General features: G+C 47.4%; 1 protein-coding gene and 1 long non-coding RNA gene across 2 annotated transcripts in view; one reads left to right on the top strand and one right to left on the bottom strand.

Annotated features, from left to right (window-relative positions):
• BGN (biglycan) overlaps positions 1 to 951 on the bottom strand; it is a 52,770-nt gene extending 51,819 nt beyond the window's left edge. The window contains exon 1 of the mRNA XM_082205733.1: positions 707 to 951. The gene's annotated coding sequence lies outside the window, so the exon portion shown is untranslated. The remainder of the gene's footprint in view (positions 1 to 706) is intronic.
• On the top strand, positions 863 to 12,657 carry LOC309522462. Its single transcript, XR_014215100.1, has 2 exons — positions 863 to 971; positions 12,497 to 12,657. It is a non-coding gene; the product is annotated as an uncharacterized lncRNA (long non-coding RNA).
• Positions 12,658 to 16,104: the final 3,447 nt, after the last annotated feature.

The raw sequence follows: 16,104 nt of genomic DNA, 5'->3' as shown, positions 1-16,104 counted from the left end.
TTCGAGGGAACGAGAGCGAAAACCAAGGAATCCTGTCTTGTTCTTGAAGGGTTAGGCAGCTGCCAAGCAGATGAAAGTAACAAACGGAAACCTGAGAACTACAGAGTTTAAGAGCAAGCTGTTAACAGCCCAATTCTCATCAGCTTGTGGGGAAGGGGAGCAGAGTTGAGGGAAGTGGCAGCGACAGGCAGCAGATAAGAATTCCAGTGTAGATAGATGGACAGAAAGACAGATACACACAAACACACTGCAGTGAAAGTCATATCTATATGAGGCTTAGGGCAGAGGGAGGGTGCCAAGCAGACGTCTCCTGTGGTTGGAGGGGACGTCCAGGACTCCTGGGTTCTGTTCCCCATCACTAAAAAGAAACTACCGTAGTATAAGCTTTTAGGGCTTTGGGGGGGGGGTTGAAGTAAATGAAGTAATAGTAAATATGGTAAGGGTAGACTCAGAAGGCAACATTCCTAGAGGAGAATGGGATTTCATGAATTAAGTTCTAATGGTTAGAGCAAGGGAGCCCTGGAAGTGAAGGTTTAGTGAGAGCAAGGGAGTCTAGCGCACAAGTTCATGGCTTTCATCCCCTTGACTGCAATCCCTGTGTGGTCCATTCATTAACTCAACCACCACAGGGACAGTCCGTGTGAAAAACTTTGCCAGACACCCTGGGGATGGAGGGAGCGGAGTGCAGAAGGAAAAGAAAAGGTACCTTTGGGTCAGAATGTGGTCCTGGGTGTCACAACCTGGGGCAGACTTTCTTCTCTAGCCAAATGCCTGCTTCCTTCTGCCTTTAAATCCCCTTCTTCTTCTTTCTTCCTCTTCCCTGACTCTGTGGGTTTTGCTTTTTCTTCTTTGCTGCTGCAGACGGGAGCTGTGTGTGTCAAGCCCTTCTCACGGGGCTGGAGGAGACTGCGCTGCGCTGGAGGGACGGGAGAGGAGTTGACTTCCCTTGTAGGCAAGCTGGTTTCAATGAGGTACAGCACGCTCTCTGCGCACACAAACACTCCCTCCCCAAAAAATGACTTCAGGGGCTGAACCGTCATGTGGTTTCCATCAACCACCTGCCAAAAGGATGGGGGGGGGGGAGGAATTAAAAGAGAGAGAAAACCACCCAGCCTCAAGGATGGAAGTTTTCAGCCGCCCCCTCCTCTGTCCAAAATGGCAGGCTTTCTTGTCAGTTCTTATTTTCAAAGTAGCCACATGAGTGAGTGAGTGGGCCAGGAGGGTGGTGAGGAAACAAAACTGACACCCCAGCCCACCCCCTAAATAATAATAATAATGGGGGCAGGGTAGGATTTGGTCACCAAACTCTGACTATGTGGCGCCAGAGAGGATGGGCTTTTGTGTTGGTTTAAGGCCATGCAAAATATTTGTCTTCCCCTGAGTGGAAGAAACTGACCAGCGATAAAGATGAAAGGGGGGAAGCCATTTTGTTGGTAAGGAACTGGGCATATGCTGTTTTAGGCCTCTGAACAAACAATGGGCAGAATAAGACAAAGAGACAGAGAAACAAGATTGCGATACAAGGGGATTAAGGAGATCAATAAACATGGGGAGAGGGGGGAATGCTCTTCAGTTACATAGCCCGTGGATGAATGGCTTTAGAGGGAGACAGAGAGAATGTGAGACAAGAATGGCTGGATCAGTTTGCAGATCCATCTAATCCCAGAGATGGGAAATTTATGGCCGTCTAGATATTGTTGGACAGCCACCCTGACAGTCCCAGCCAGCATGGCCAGTCGTTAGGGGAGATGGGAGTTACATTCCCAACAATATGTGTAGGGCCAGTGTCCGCCCTTTTCCAGTTGTGAGCAGTTGGAGGATCTGGAAGTTCGTAAGCGGAGCAGTGGAAGAGACTCCCTTGGAAGGTGGTGGGTCCTTCATGGGATCCCTCATCCAACAGGGGTTGGATGGCCCTCTGTCAGGGATACTTTGGCTGTGGGTCCTGCATTGCAAGGGGTTACACTAGATGGTCCTGGGGGTCCCTTGCAACTCTACCATTCTGGGATTCTGAGAAGGCTGACTCAGCCAAAGAATGGAACACACTGGACAGGGAAAGCTGTAGAATCTGGAGGTTTAAAGGATTTTCCTGCCCTGTTCATATCATACCACATTGCTGCCCCCAAAGAGTATAATTGCAAGTTGCCCACATCTTGGGCAATTGCCTATTTTCAATCTCTTGCTCCTTCCTTAGGAGGAGGAGGAGGTCTTCCCACACCCGCGCTCTTGCACAGCTCCCATTTGTTTCAATGGGGCTTACACGGGAGAGCCTCTTGCTGGGTTGTGTCCATCACTGGTAAAATGGCACTGTACAACGACAGTTGAGTACATCAGGCCATTTGACTGATGTCTGGGTGAAAGAGCAGCCCTTTCAGGTTACCTTTCGCTGTGGCTTGCTGTCAGTTGAAGAGAAGCAAGACAACAGGTCAATGGAAGTGCTTGCATCAGGTAAGGCTTTGATGCCAGTGCCCCTCCAGCCCAAGGATGTGGCACAGCCATCCTCAAACTTGGAGGACTCCATTTCAGAAGACCCAGAGAGGTCAGAGTGAGAGACTCTTACCTCCCTCCCCCCCCCCACTCTTTCCAAGTACAGGTCTGTGCTTAAAAGCTCCATGTCTGTTTTTGTTGCTGCTGGTGTTGCCACAAAGCATTCCCCACAAAAACCCGCACCTTAGTGCTCAATCAGAGCAAATGTCAATTTGGGTTTTCAGTGGATTGCTGCTTGCTCCTATTGTATGTTAAAAAGCATGTCTTCAATTCATTGAAGGGGCTCTAGCAATAAGGTAAAATGTAAGATGGGATTGATAATAGATAAACTAATAGGACATGAATTTGCTGAACCAATTTTTAAAAGGGATACAAAAAAGGGAGACGTGAGGAAGTCAGGAAAATAAGTTAACTACAAATGAGAAATCAAGAAAGAGGGAGCTTTGTTTTCTTGTATATGTGTTTTTTCTTTTTCTTTTTTGTGCTTAATGTTTGTATTTTTGAATTTTGTAATTTTGTATTTTTCTGTTTTTGTATTTTTTTGAACTTTTCTGTTGATAAAACCTAATAAAATATTATAAAAATAAAAATAAAAAGCATGTCTTCATGGGGAAAGCTCTGCGGCAACAAAAGGACACTCGGATAAAAGTTTTAAAGCACAGATTGTGCCTGGAAAGAGTGGAGGAAAGGTAAGCGTGGATAAGATCTTAGAGTGGGTTAGGCCCAGCGGGGCAAGGCTAGCAATTAGGATACAGTTGGTGTTGCTGTTGTTGTTGCTGTTGCTGCTCCTTAAGGCTCAGTGTCAGGTTTTTTCCTGATGAACTAACCACTCCAGGTCCATGTTCCTAAAGTCCTGCCCAAAACTCGCCTTTCTCCACCTAGTCTGCCTTGCACCTATCCTGGACAGAATAGATCAAGAGACCAAATAATATATTCCCTCGCTGCAATTACTCACACACCACCACCTACCCTGCAATCTGTGCATTATAAACTACAGCATTATTTATGTGTTATTTCTATTTCTAACCATGCCCCAATTCACCTTATGGTCCTAGGACAAGGTACAGACAAAATCACTATAAACATTACATTCAAATGTACTAGAGCACAATCAAAATTTAAAAATAAAAAAATATATAATCAGAGAATAACACTTGTATCCTCCTTCCACCCAAAGGCCTGGGTGAGAAGGTTCATCTTAACCTGTGGCTGAAATATATATTACAATGGAGCCAGATGCACCTGGGGGGCAGGTGCTCTAGCCTGAGGCCCCCACTCAGAAGGCCTCTGGTGTCCTTAAACAAGAGCAGGCATGAAACTGCTAAGAGATGCTTGCTGAGGAACTAGTTCCAGGTGACGGAAGCAACCAAACCATATCACAGTCCTCCCTGAACCCTCCCATGAGGTACAGTGGTTGAATCCCCTCAGGTAATGTAAAAGGGCAGCAAATGTTAAGGTTTTTGTCCCTGCTTATCCCATATAATCTAAACCAGGGGTGGGCAAACTTCAAGTCTGCAAGATCTACTTCTATTATTTACTACAACTCCAAGATCCACCACCTGGAACTAGTTGCAAAAGAAGTAGATTTGGAATTAAATAATCCTGAGCCCAGGGATTATTTTGAGTATCAGAGCCGAAAAGATCAATTGTCTGACTTGAATATAAGGCAACTTACTACAAACCTATTAAAATCTACTCCTAGTTATTCCCACCAGCAAACATTTCAGCGTTGTAATTTCTCTGATGATCCTTTTGTTGTTTCCATGATTAAACAACTGGAAGTCAGAAATCCCAATCTATTTTCTGCCCACTCCTGAATTACAGTGGTACCTCGGGTTAAGTACTTAATTTGTTCCGGAGGTCCATTCTTAACCTGAAACTGTTCTTAACCTGAAGCACCACTTTAGCTAATGGAGCCTCCTGCTGCCGCTGCGCCGCCGCTGCACGATTTCTGTTCTCATCCTGAAGCAAAGTTCTTAACCTGAAGACTATTTCTGGGTTAGCGGAATCTGTAACCTGAAGCATATGTAACATGAAGCGTATGTAAGCTGAGGTACCACTGTACAGGCTGTGTATATACCATACACTTAAAGCACACTCCCGCCTGCAATGAATCCTGGAAATTGTAGTTTACCCTTCACAGACCTACAATTCCCAGCACCCTTAACCTCCAGTTCCCAGGATTCTTTGCAGGGGTTTCTGCTTTAAATGGATAGTATGGAGGCAGCCATAGACTGTGGAACAGTTTACATGCAGATAGAAGGTATTTGCCACTGGGGGCCGGCGGGGGGGGGGAAGGAGCTGTTTAGGTTTGTGTACTGGTCCCGAGAGAAGATTAGAAAAGCAATTTTGTACATTTTGATGCTAAATTCCTGAATTCCTTAATGTGCCATGCCAGATTTGTTGAAAATACTTTCTCTTACTCCATGTAATATAAAATCTTTATTTTATTCATACACAAAGGTATATACTGCCTAATAAAGAATACAGCAAACAACACAAGAATAGAACATAAGAATAGATTATGTATCTATGTGTGTATGTGTAGATAGATATAGATAGATACAGATAGATAGATGATAGATAGATAGATAGATAGATAGATAGATAGATAGATATAGATATAGATATGAATAAAATGAATCGCATAAAACAGCTCTATTTGCACTCAGGGAAAGCCTATGCAATGTAAATAAGTTATCTTCCCATATCCATTTAGCTCTACATGCCATGGGGGGTGGGAATATCTGCCACCAAATGTCAAGTGCAGAGTGAGAGAGGTTTACGTAAGTGATTTTGGCCCATTGCCCCTTCTCCTGTTCAGCTGATGTTCTTACAGTGACTGTGTGTGTAAAAAAATTTAAATCCTCACTGGGTCTTACGAGATGCTGTGGACATGACTAGTTCACAAACCAGCTCTTCACCCCACTGAGAACATTTCCCCCTAATTTTGTGACTTTGTTTATAGTTCATTTTGATTTGTGGAAAGAGGGCATTCCTAGAACAGCCGTGTGCCCGGGAGTTCAGGGCTCTTTTGGTCAAGAGCTTTTGATCTCTGGAAGCCCTGGGTTGAGGGTTCAGAGGCAAGCCAAGGGGGGCTGGGAAATGGGGCTTTGGGAAGACTTTGGATTTGTTGGTGGCTTTGCGGTTTTTAAAGCATCCCCATTAACATCTCCCTTTGCAATCTTCTAAATCATGCGTATGTGTGTGCTGTTGCCCATACATATGGTTACCCCCCCACCCTTATCTCTGAGATTCCGGGGGTTGCAGGCATGCTTAGCCAGGGCTATGTTTCCTTGGGGAATGAGGCACAATGGGGGCTAGGGTGTCTTTATGATATATGGTTTTATTTACATATCTACAACTTGAGCCTACCTATGGAGGGGCTCACAGCAGCAGCAGCAGCACCCCAAAAAGGGCCAGCTTATTCCAGAATCACATCAGCATCCCTTCTCTGCAGCCTCTCTTGCTCTACAGCCGGGGCCGGCAAGGTTTACCTCGCCTGGGCTGGTTCACTCCAGCGGAGATCCCTCTGTGGGCCGGATTGCGTGCGCATGATTTCCAGCGTCTGCATCTACGTCTGTGCAGACGTAATTTCCAGTGCCATGGAAGCGAGTCCCCATGCCGTGCTGCACCGGTTAAACGACCCCCGTGGGCGGCCTGTGGCCCATGGGCCTTAGGTTGCTGACCCCTGCTCTACAGGGCACGTCCAGCTAAATTCTTCCTCTCTGCTTCCTGGTTACATCGCTTCCACTCCCCTTCCCTAAACTATGCTCTCTTTATCTACAGAGGGAGGAACTAAAGCAGGGGTCAGCAAACTTTTTCAGCAGGGGGCCGGTCCACTGTCCCTCAGACCTTGTGGGGGGCCGGACTATATTTTTTGGGGAGGAAATGAACAAATTCCTATGCCCCACAAATAACCCAGAGATGCATTTTAAATAAAAGGACACATTCTACTCATGTAAAAACACGCTGATTCCCAGACCATCCGCAGGTCGGATTTAGAAGGCAATTGTGCCGGATCCAGCCCCTGGGCCTTAGTTTGCCTACCCATGAACTAGAGGGCTCCATTCATTTGCATTCTGACACCTACTTCCTTTTTGCTTTGCCCTCCTAAGAGTTAATCCGCCCAGGCAGTCCTCTCACAAAGAAGTTTGTTTGACTTATTGACACTTGTTGATTTGGCTAGGATTACCATGTCCAATACACAACCCAGGAAATGTGCCTCATGTAATTATCTTTTACATGTGCTAATTAGGTAAAGGACCCCGGACAGTTAAGTCCAGTCAAAAGTGACTATGGGGTTGTGGTGCTCATCTCGCTTTTCTGGCCAAGGAAGCCGGTGTTTGTCCGCAGACAGCTTTCCGGGTCATGTGGCCAGCATGACTAAACCACTTCTGGCGCAATGGGACACCATAAAGAGTGCCAGAGTGCATGGAAATGCCGTTTACCTTCCTGCTGCAGCAGTACCTGTTTATCCACCTCCATCGTTCTACCCGGACACTGAGGTCCAGCTCCGAGGGCCTTCGGGCGGTTCCCTCACTGTGAGAAGCCAAGTTACAGGGAACCAGGCAGAGGGCCTTCTCGGTAGTGGCGCCTTCCCTGTGGAACACCCTCCCACCAGATGTCAAAGAGAACAACAACTACCAGGCTTTTAGAAGACATCTGAAGGCAGCCCTGTTTCGGGAAGCTTTTAATGTTTGATGTATTATAGTATTTTAATATTCTTTTGGAAGCCGCCCAGAGTGGCTGGGGAAGCCCAGCCAGATGGGCGGGATATAAATAATAAATTAATATTATTATCATTATTATTATCTACTTGCACTGGTGTGCTTTCGAACTGCTAGGTTGGCAGAAGCTGGGACAGAGAAATGGAAGCTCTCCCCGTTGCGCGGATTCAAACTGCCGACCCTCCAATCAGCAAGCCCAAGAGGCTCAGTAGCTTCCTTAGATTCTAACCCTGGATAGTATGACACATAGCTTTATAACCCCCAAACTTGTTATAATAAGAGCTCGCAATATTTTCTGGCCCTTGCATGCATGGTGGTGGCCTCTTCATCTTCTTCACTGTGGGAGCTGGTTCCAGCTGCGTTTGGATAGCAGCTGCAGGAATGTAGGCCAGATTGGACATGACGCCAGCAGGAACATTCCTGATGTGATCTTTGATCCCTGCAGGGTTTTTTGCTTTATTCCCCAGGAATCTCATATTCTTATGAAGATATTCTCTATCCCTCTTGCCTTGCCCCTCCTGAACATCCCTCATGAATCTACTGCTGTTTTGAGTTGAGCAGACTAACAACAGGGCTGGGGTGCCTCAAGGCCAAAAGAAACGTGACGGTGGCAGCCACGCTTGCCCCTCACGTGTCTGCCTTCTCCGGGTATAAAGGCCTGGGGTCTATTTTTAATATCAAAAGGGGCGTAAAGGAAGGGAACCACCCACACCCCTTCCTTACATCCTCAGCTCGTCTCCCCTACCCAGCCCCATTTGGTAGGCATGATGCTCTTAGAACAGAGGTTCCCAATCTGTGGTCAGGGGAGCACCAGTGGTCCACGAGCCTGAACTCCATTGTGTACACTGTACAGCATCACAATTGCCCCATGTGGTCTGCAAAGATCCTCAGCAATCAGCAATTTTCAACCGGTCTAGGGAGGGTGGAAAGGAGTTCGGGAACCATTGCCTTAGAACAGCCTGCAGCCTGCCAATATCATCCCACTCAGAGTTAAAAATCACAGGCACCATAAGGTGTGTGCATGTCCAATTGCAAATAGCGATTTACAAAATACAGATTGAAATCTGAAATGACTAATTCTGAATTGATTTAATACAAAGGAAAATTTAACAAAAGTAATAAATTATGCAAATAATTTTAATCTAAAAAATGAAAGACAAAATAAAGATTTCCGCCCCCCAGGGCATCCACCCCATAGGAGCCTGCATGAGTGAAGCAGGCCTTCCCATATGGAGGTATTCAATTCCTGCTCCCTATCCTGCTTATGCAACAGGACTTTCCTCCTCTCCTCCCCCCACGCACACCCCACGTTCTCCCAAATATTCTCTCCATAAGTTTGGGGGAAACCCTAGAATGGATGTAGAGAGCATGAGCAGGGAGAAGAGGGGGAGAACACTGCATTGCACAAGCAGAAGTCCTTGTGGAAATGCAACCTGGGTGTAGAATCTATTCCTGGGCTTTGGAAATCGAATGGGGTGGGAGCCTGGGAGTTTGCCCTCCAATTTTATTTAGGTTAGGAACAGCCTACAGGGTATAAGCCTGGCATTCCTGTTCTCTCAGGCAAACTAATGACACTGCGCCCCCACCCCCATGTCCCACATGAAATGTTCCTTCCTTTTCCTCTCCTCAGAATTCCTCAGATGTTTTCTTTAATTAAGAACTTCCCGATTCTCCCTTGAAATTGCATTGTAAGTGAAATTTCCTGGCAACTCTGAAGCACCCTGTAGGGGGATTGTGTGGAATAAAATGACACCTAGTTGCTGGACTTCTTGTCACCTGGGATGGCACAATGATTGGATACTGGGGCCGAGCCCTATTGGTAAAGAGTTAACCATTATGGTGGCAAGCGACTGAGTTTGGTTTGAGGTTGCAAATGAACTCCTCCTCCTGAGTCACCCAGGTCCCTTTCCGTGTGGTTCTGCTCCCTGTCTATCTCAGCAGCAACGACAGCTCTGCATTCTTTGCATTCTGGGAGTGCTCAGCCCCTCCCCCAGCCCCCCTTTTTTTCTTGGTAATTAGCTGCACCAGCTTCCTCCAAATTTGTTCTCTTGCTTTTTCCTGCCTCCCCCCCCCCCCGGCGGTGCAAATCTAAGAGCTGCATTCGGGTGGGTTAACACAGCCTTGATCCAAGCAAGAGGCCTCAAAGGAAGGTCTTGCTTTTGGGAAACCAGGCGTGAAGAATCGTACCCACAGCCTTGGCCAGGACTGTTTCACTGTAATTACAGAGAAATGTCATTTTGGATAGAATGTCTCTAAATTCGGGTGGGTGGAAGCAATACGGGCATAACGTGAGCCCTGATGGATCAGACCCGATTCCCAACAAAATGCCTATGGGAAGCCAACAGGACAAGCCCCCCTGTGGCGTTGCGCCCCAGCTATTGTATTCAGTGGCAAGTGCCTCTGAATATGGAGGGTTCATATAGCCAGCCCTCTTCCTTAATCTTTCTGCTCTGGATGTTGCTGGACTCCAACTCCCATCAGCCTCAGCCAGCATGGCCAAAGGTCAAAGGTGATGGGGGTTTTATCTTGTGAACCACCCTGAGATTTTCAGATGAAGGGTGCTATATTATTATTAAAATTAATTAATTAATTAATTAATTAATTAATTATAAATAGACCAACGACATGAGGATCACAGGTTCCCCATCCCCAGTACCAGGTGTGCCAACTCTGGGGGGCTGCGGTGTCTTCAGCCTCCTCAATATGCACCATTTTACACAGCGCCAGGAGACGTGTGTGACCTCATGTGATGTGTGTGTGACATCACACGTGTGACACACGTTGTCCCCCCAATCTTGGGGGCAACCCGGCACCTCTGCCCAATACATCCCCATATATCCTTTTGCCAGAACTGAGCATTTAAATTTTAAACATTTTCAGTTTTTGCTAAAGATGTACAAAAATTAGAGAGTAAAGAATATTTGAAGAAGGCTTTCACCTTGTGAAGAAGTGATTGGAAAGGGAGCAGGCAAAAAAGGGGTGCTAATCACATATACATTCATTTACAGTGGTGCCTCGCAAGACGAAATTAATTCGTTCCGCGAGTTTTTTCGTCTAGCGAATTTTTCGTCTTGCGAAGAACGAAATCCCATAGGAATGCATTGAAATTCAATTAATGCGTTCCTATGGTCAAAAAAAGTCCAAACAAAGCCAAATTTGGTACAACAAGAGTTTATTAAGTGCTCTTTAAAGTCACACATACTGTAAAGAGCATTTCAAAAATTGAAGGAACAATAAATTAAGTTTCTAAACATGACAGAAAAACATTTAAAAATCAACAAAGTGTACAGTACATTTTCTAAGACTCTGGGGGACAACTCGAAGGTTCCTCTTCCACTCTTTGCTTCTTGCTGAAGAACCCCCTCCCCAACTGTTCCCCCAGCCGCCCACCACACAGAAATTCAAATCCAGATTTTTTTTAAAAAAACAGCAGAGTGGCCCAATGGTCACAGAAAATCATAAAAATGCAGAAAAAAACCACACAAGCTTCCAGATTCTTGCAAACCCCTCCTCAACTGTTCCCCCAGCCACCCACCACACAGAAATTCAAATCCAGAATTTTTTTAAAAAAACAGCAGAGTGGCCCAATGGTCACAGAAGATCAGAAAAATGCAGGGGGGGAAACACACAAGCTTCAGATTCTTGCAAACCCCGCCCCAACACCAAGTCCTTGAATTCCAAACACCTCAACCCAAAATCCAAAACCCCCCCAAAAAAGTTTTTAAAGTTTAAAAGAAGTTTTGGAAAAGCTTCAAAAATCACCAAAGTCTTCAAAAACCTCAAAAAAGGCTACCACACCGCGTTCTACGAGTTGCTCCTCGAAGTCAAGTCGCAACTGTATTAATGGTGTTAAGAAAAAGGAAACAAACTTGCAAGACGTTTTCGTTTTTCGTCTTGCGAAGCAAGCCCATAGGGAAATTCATCTTGCGAAGCAGCTCAAAAAACGGAAAACCCTTTCATCTAGCGAGTTTTCCGTCTTGCGAGGCATTCATCTTGCGGGGCACCACTGTATCATGGAAGTTATGATATACATAACTGGGTTAAAGATTTGGGAGCAGCTCATTGCAATTTCAACAGACTAAACCAGAGGCCATCACCCTTTTCAGGCTTGTGGCTCATTTCCAAACAGGGGGAACTGTTGTGGGTATCTCACACACACACACAAAAATTGTATCGAATGCTAGTTAACTCCGCTGAAGTTAATGGGCATGCCTAACTTCATTATTTTCAATGAATCTACTTAGAGCTTAGCTCAATACAACCCACACAGGTTCTATGGCTTTTTTTGAGCCTAATTTCAGAGGGGGGGGACCCAGTGGGTGCCAAGGAAGACCCACAGGCACTGCAGTGGCAACCCCTTGGCTAGACAGTTTTTGATGATGCTTTTTTGATAATGTTTTAAGGGAAACTTTAAAAAAGCAAGAAATAACACATGTATTGCTCCAATAATGTTAAGCAACAACTCGCCATTCTCATTATCTTCACATCTTGCCTGCTCCCCAAAGAGCTACTTTAGGCTGCCTCGGGGCATTCCCTGCGCTCAGTGGGATTTTTTACCTTTGATGAGTAGATTTTCCCTCTCCAAACCCCCCAACTAATTTGGAAACTCACTCAAATATAAAAGCAATCTGCTGGGCAATGCTGGAAGAGCGGCGGTGGGGGGGTGACGACTATTGTTCATTAAACACAAACTCATTGCCTGGTCCATCCTTCCTTCATCCCCCCACCTCACATAAGCCCTAAGGTCTTGTGGCCCTCTAGGTGTTCTTGGACTCCTCTTCCCAGAAGCCCCAGAAGCCAGCATGGCCAATGGTGAGGGTTGCTTGGAGCTGTGGTCCAACAAGACCTGAAGGGCCTCAGATTCACCACCCCTGCCCTAAAGCATCTTCAGTGGTACCTCGGGTTAAGTACTTAATTCGTTCCAGGGGTCTGTTCTTAACCTGAAACTGTTCGTAACCTGAAGCACCACTTTAGCTAATGGGGCCTCCTGCTGCTGCTGTGCTGCTGGAGCATGATTTCTGTTCTCATCCTGAAGCAAAGTTCTTAACCCGAGGTACTATTTCTGGGTTAACAGAGTCTGTGACCTGAAGCGTATGTAACCTGAGGTACCACTGTATCTTTGGGAATGTTGGGGAACTGTGTGTTCCATAGAAGTACACAGTCTTCTCCTTTCCACCTTGCCTCCCTGCTGCAAAGGGGCTTACAATCTAGAATTCAACACAGGGAAAACAACTGAGGAAGGGGAGAGAAACCTCAGTTGTTTTCCCTGTGTTGAATTCTAGATTGCAAGCTCCTTTGCAGCAGGGACCCACCCTCCGTCACTGGTTCTGGCACCACCAGCTGCTGGCCTCCCTGCCTTCCTTCCTACTGGTCCCAAGGAGCACCACCAGCCACCACCACCTAGTATACAATTGTAAATAAAAAGATCCTACTAACGTGCCAAGAGTCTCTAGTGCTCCTGCCTCCCTCACAAGGAAGTGAGAAGTGCAAAACACTCCTGTGCTGGAAGGGCAAAACAGCGGAGAGTCCCTCTGTCTCCTGAGCTACGTTTGCTGGGAAGCTGCTGGGCTGTGGTCAGGGGGCTTCTCAGACTCTGTGCTTGTGATCAAGGGCCTTTTACACAAGTAGAAGAGTAGGAAGGGGAGACTTTTCACTTCCACCCAAATCCTGAGCTGCGAAGAGGACAATGGGTGTGGGAGGCACCAAAGGGGAGGCTGGCACTGCTGCTGCCCCCAACAAGACCTTTGCCGTAATAGTGTCCAGATGTGCCTCAATTGCCTTTGCTCAGGCTGGGGTCTTTCTCCTCTTGAGTGTGGGCGTCTCTGCCAAGGACACAGACCTGCCTGGTGAGTCCGGGATGCAGCTGTGGGTGGCCCTCATTGCACTCAAAGGCAACCCAAAGGGAGCTGTGAAGCACACCTGCGTGAGAGATGAATGGATGGATTGGAGAAGAAGGGAAAAGATTGGGGGGAGGGATTGCTGCTTGAAATGATGCATTTGAAAAGTCAGCACTTGGAATCAAACATGCCTGTGTTGGAGATTAAAGTTGTCTTTCAAAGCTTAGAATAAATGTGAAGGGTTTATAATAGAGTTCAGCTCCAGTGCACTCCCACTGCTGGTGTTTGGAGCCAAAAACACAAAACGTTAGCCACAATCCACATGTTGCCTGTAGTTTCTGGAAAAACACTGCTGCTTGATGCGTTTTTCCCCAAACCAGCTTCCATCTGATTTGAAACCGTCAGCTGCAGTTACACTGAGGTGTATACCTTCCAGACATCCATTGCACATGCACAGTTAGCAGCACATGCACAGATAATGGCTTCATTGAAAGGGAGCAAGGGGGGCGTTTTGCAGCTGCAGGGAAACTAACCAGGTAATGCACATCTCCCTGACCCCTCTCTGGTGCGTACAGCAATGAAAAACATGGCTTGATATGCAGCTGTGCTGGCAGTAGCTTTCCACCCACTGCAGTGCTGGGCCATTTCAAAGCTCTGAACAGCTTGGGCCCAGGATACCTTCAGTTGGGCCTTACCCTGTATGTCCTGGGTCAAACACTGAGTTCACTGGGGGAGTACTCTTGGTAGTCCCTCCCTGGACTTGTAGCACAACTCATGTCACCATGCCTTCAGAATAGTGGGTCCAGTAGAAAGCTGGCAGGCTCTGTCCTTGAATGCTACTCTGATGTTTTAATACTCTAGTATTAAATCACTCTGGGAGTTTTATGGCAAGTGTAAATGAATACTCACAGAGCCAGCTGTATGATGCGGAGCTGCCGGGGAAGGCCTTGGCACTGGGGAGTCCTTCTGAGGCCCTGGCAACTGCCCTAGGATGCCCGGTGCAGATGCAAGAGAGTTGCTCATGTGCTGGGAGAATGTATTTGAGTAAAGCCGCCTTTGACAACCTTGTGCCCTCCAGATGTTTTGGACTACAACTCACATCAGTCCCAGCCAACATGACTGTAAGTTCCAGACATGTAGTCTGGGCTGATGGGACTTGTAGTCCAAAACAACTGGAGGGCACACCAGGTTTGCAAATTATCTGATTATCTCATGAACGGAAAGAACTCTACTCCTACGGAGGAGGCTGCCCAGTACATCCCTCTGTGAGTTACTGCTCCCCTCTTGCCTTCTCCTGTTCTGGCTCAGCAACAAGACTAGGGATTGATTGAATCATTCATCACTCTGCCGAGGCTCAGGATAATTTCCTTCCTACAGTAGAGGCAGCGAGTTGCATCTCCAAAATAGAGACTGAAGTGTACAGGCTCTTCTGAGAGGGCCCTTAGAAATCTGCCTTGTGACAGGTCGGACTAACCCAGTATTGTCTGGTCTGTCAGTGGCTCCCCCAGTTTCTTTCACATCCCTTACTACCTTGTTCTTTGAATGGAATGTGCTCCAAACTGAACCTGGGCTTTTATGCATGCAAAGCATATGGTCCCTCTCCAAGTGTCAGGGAACTGACATCAGAGGAAAGGGAGGTGGTAGGGCTCCCAGAGGCTGGGAGAGAGTCAGCAGCTAAAGCAGGGACCAGCAGGGGGAGCGAGGGGTCTCTGGAGGAGGATCTCAGTAATGCTGAGAGAGACGCAGTAGCCAAGGCAGGAACCAGCAGGGGAGAGAAAGGGGTGAGAGACACGTCCAGCGAAAACAGCGGGGAGGTGTCAGAAGCAACCGTAGGGAGACCCATACTTCGCCGGAAGCTGCCACGTCGTGAGTCCAGGAGACGCGTTTCCGTTAAGGAGCTTCTTTGCTGGAAACGCTTCCGCAGGCAGCCACTGTCAGACTCTACTAGTGACTAGAGCAGACATGTCTGAGGAGCTCTGTCACACACAGAGGTTTGTGGAGCCGCACAAAGTCTGAGGGGGCACAATTTTAAGCACAAGCAGCTAATCATCCCCTCACAGCAGTCTGACAGTCTTTGTACGCTGCCTGTGCAGGAGAAAGCATCATGAGCAACCCAGCCGGAACCGGAGAGGCAGGGGTTGGAGCTGGTCCAAGCTTGGAAGAAAGGTATCAAGCTTTGGAGGTCCAACTTGCGCTGCAGACGGTGAGGCTCGAGGAGAGAAGGGCTCAGGATGCAGACAAGAAGGGGAGAACCACTCAGTTCCCCAGAAAGGTACCAGGATTGGTGCAGAAGTTTGGGGGGGACCCCAAGGATTACCATGCCTTTAGGACAGAGATGCAATATGCCCTTAATGTGCAGTTTGATGAGTTCCCTGATGAGGAATCGCGAGTTGCTTTCGTAATTGGGCATCTTGAGAAGGGGGCGCGAGACTGGGTTCGACCCCTGATGGCAACGCACAATGATATCCTAAAGGACACTATGAAGTTCTTTCGTGCAATGGATATCATGTTTTCCAGCGATATTGAGGAAGGGGTGGTGCGCAGACAGCTAATGGCTTGCAAGCAGGGAAGCCGATCTGTCCGTGAGTACTGGACTGAATTTACCATGCTGATTCACAGATTGGGGTGGGATTTATCGGCGGCACCCATTCAAATGCTATTTGAAGAAGGTCTTTCTTCGGCTGTGAAAGACGAGCTGTCCCGGAGCCCCAGGGCGGTGTCTATGGATCAGCTGACCAAATCTGCGCTGACCATTGGAGCGCGCCAGGAGGCAAGAGCCTTGGAGAGGCGGGAAGGGAGAGGGGAACGTTGGAAGGAGTTCCGCATTCCAGACATTCCTGAGCCAGCTTTCCCGCCGGCAGAGCCGATGGAAATCGGAACAGCGCGCGCACGCGCAGTTTCAAAGCCCAGTGAGGGGGCTAAGAAGGAGGGAAAAGGAGCCCGGAAATGCTATCTCTGCCAACAGCCAGGCCACTTTGCCAGAGTCTGCCCCCAGAGGAAGGAATGGCAAGGGATGGTGGGAGCTGTTGAGGGGGGAGAGCAGGGAGAAACGG

The sequence above is a fragment of the Podarcis vaucheri genome (assembly GCF_965113315.1).
Source record: "Podarcis vaucheri genome assembly, chromosome: 17".
NCBI classification, from domain to species: domain Eukaryota; kingdom Metazoa; phylum Chordata; class Lepidosauria; order Squamata; family Lacertidae; genus Podarcis; species Podarcis vaucheri.
Note: the sequence above shows the minus strand (reverse complement) of the source record. Positions and strands in the feature narration are given on the sequence as shown.